The sequence below is a fragment of the Sitophilus oryzae genome, unplaced genomic scaffold, assembly GCF_002938485.1.
Source record: "Sitophilus oryzae breed Bouriz unplaced genomic scaffold, Soryzae_2.0 scaffold_1227_pilon_pilon, whole genome shotgun sequence".
Taxonomy (NCBI): domain Eukaryota; kingdom Metazoa; phylum Arthropoda; class Insecta; order Coleoptera; family Curculionidae; genus Sitophilus; species Sitophilus oryzae.
Genome location: NW_022145868.1, coordinates 1,137,386 through 1,140,512, shown reverse-complemented (window position 1 = coordinate 1,140,512; position 3,127 = coordinate 1,137,386).

Sequence of the window (3,127 nt, the reverse complement as noted above, 5' to 3'; positions counted from 1 at the left end):
CAAAATGTTAGGGGCGCAGCCCCACCTATTTCCCGCCAGTCTTCTGCATATCATGAGAGCCTTTGTGGCTTTGCTGGTAATGTTCTTAATATGCCTGTTCCAGAGAAGTTTACTATCCAGGGTTATTCCCAGATATTTCACTTCCTGTGATGGCAGTATTTCCTTTCCATCTAGATGGATTCTTTTCAAGTTTTTCAAACTTCGCTTTCTGGTGAATGGCACTACTGCGGTTTTATCTGAGTTAATACTCAGCCCGACAGTCCTGCACCATCTCTCAGCGATGCGGAATCCTCTTTGGATAATATCACACAGGGTGCCTTCATGTTTCCCCTGTGCAATGATGACTATGTCATCTGCGTACCCTATGCAGTGTATTCCCGCTAGAGTTAATTCTTCCAGTAGTTCATCCACTACCAAGCTCCACAGTAGGGGGGAGGTCACTCCACCTTGTGGAGTTCCTTGCGTTGTTTTAACAACTACAGTTTTGGTACCTATCTCAGCCTCTGCTGTTCGTGTTGAGAGCATTTCCCAAAACCAGCGAATTATCGTAATTGTTCACCCTCTTGTTTCAAGAGATCGCTTGACCACCTTGTGAGGTATGTAGTCAAATGCCCCTGCAATGTCCAAGAAGGCACAAAGTGCTGTTTCTTTGCTATCCAGGCTTGCCTGTATTAGCTCAGTTAACTGGTACAGAGCAGTTTCTGTGGATCTACCCGCTCTTTCTTTCTTCTGCTCGGTTTTCAATTTAAGATTAGGGAATATTTTACAACAAAATTTTTAATAACATCAAAATCAGTCAAAGTCGCAGTTTTTGAAATAATTGAAACTAAAAGAACTGATGCCTACCAAATTTTTATTAACATATTTTAGTATGGGTGGCGCCATTTTTTTTTGTTTTTGCAATACAACCTTAACATACAATAATAAAAAATCTTATAACAAAAGCAGAGCGATATTATTTTTTAAATTATGTTTTTATTCATTTTTCTCTTCGGCTAAGACCCTTCCAGATGCCTATTTCCGCATGTCATTTGCTGCCTGGTTAGACCCTGGCAGCCAATCTTCTAAGTAGAAAATCGTTCTCAGGCTTTGCTGAAACTGTAGACAGCAGGCTATTTCCTTTCTTTATACGAAGGCATATCAAATTCCTCTTTAAAATGAAATAAAATAATACCTTAAATAGAAAAATCTTCCGTAGTAGAAAATAGGTAGGTACCCACAAGTATCTATAACAATTACACTCGAAAAAATAATTGGTATAAATAAATTACATTTGTTTTATAATATTATATATTATTTTATAGAAGAGAATAGATATCAAAAGTATCCATATAAAAGTGGTGAAGTAATACTATATGGGGAATTATCTTGTAATAATAAAATAATATAAGAAAGCAAAATATCAAAATTAATATACAGGGTTGTTCACCACATACGACACGGAGTATTGTAGCTAAACGATTAGATTTTAAAAATTATAAGTTTTGGGTTAGTCGAACTATCAGAGCTACAATTTAAGAATAACTTTACAAGATAAAGAGTGTCCCAAACAAGTAAAAAATGGGTGATAGAACACCCTGTATATTATTCTATTTTTAGATTCTACTATTGAAATTAATGTCAATTTGATTAAGGTTTATCACACTTAAACCTCATCGTTTTTGAAATATTTTCAATTTTGTGAAATTGCAGTGAAAAATTTAAGGCTTCATTTCTCCAAGGGTATCAAAGTTTTTAATACTAAATATCTACTGAAGATTATTTATTGATCACATATTGTGTTGCAATAATAAAAATTATTCTACCTTATACAGAGTGTCGAAAAATTTATATTAAATAATTACTAGCTTTAAACGGCAATAACTTGTTTAATTTAAATGGAACATCCTGTACATTTTACGTCAATCAGATGCACAATTTAATAATCGTCTATCAAATTGTATTATACCATTTTACCTATCTTTTCAAGTTTTCGTATTCAAAAACCAAATTTAAACCTCATTTATCACTATACCCATGGAATATTGACATTTTAGATTTTTTTTAAAGCAACATATGTACAAAATATACAGGTGGTAAAAATAATAATATTGCAAGCCCATTTGTTTACAAAAAGAAAACTATTTAAATATTTATACCAATTAAATAACCACCCATTATTTCCACCTTCCTAAACCTAAAAAAATTTAACCTAAAATTAGTTAATACATACTTACTTAATTGTTTTAATTAATAAATTACTCTAAATAAATGTGGAGTTGACTCCGAAATCAATTTAATAATAAGTTATGAAAATCAACGTCTCTGTTATAAATAAGCATTCGTCAAAAAATGAAATAAAATTTATAAGGTGTTACTTTTTGCCACACTGTCTCATACACGTACCAATTCAGTTTTTTAGTATTTGGAGCAATTATTATTAAGCAACGTAAACTGTCAATTAATGTAGTTTGAATACTGGGATCATATTAATTCAAACAAAAAATATTTAAACAGTTTTTTTATTTTTTAATGAAATAAGCAAACTATATCGCCAATATTAGTATGTGTGCTTTGTGAAAATGTTTTACATCTTTAAAAATAATCTAAAATGTCAATATTCTATGGGTATAGTATGTAATAAATGAGGTCTAAATTATAAGAAAATGCATTTTCTTCGAAAACTTGAAGAGATAGGTAAAAAAATGGTATAATACAATTTGATAGACAATTAAATTGTGCATTTGATTCTTGATTCAAGTTATTGCCGGTTAAAAAAAACTTTGATATTCTCGGAGAAGCCTTAAATTTTTACTGCAATTTCATATAATTGAAAATATTTCAAAAACGATTTAAGTGTGATAAACCTTAATCAAATTTACCTTTATTTTAATCGTAGAATCTAAAAATAGAATAATATACAGGATGTCCCATTTAAAAAATACACTGTATGTTTTATTTATTTGGAGCACTCTGTATCTTGTAAAAATATTTTTAAATTTTAGCTCTAATAGTCCTTCAACGAACCCAAAACTTACAATTTGTAAAAATCTAATCGTTTAGCTACAATACTCCGTGTCGTATGTGGTGAACAACCCTGTATAGACTTTTAAACATTCTAACTCATTAGTATTTAGCATTATTAAAT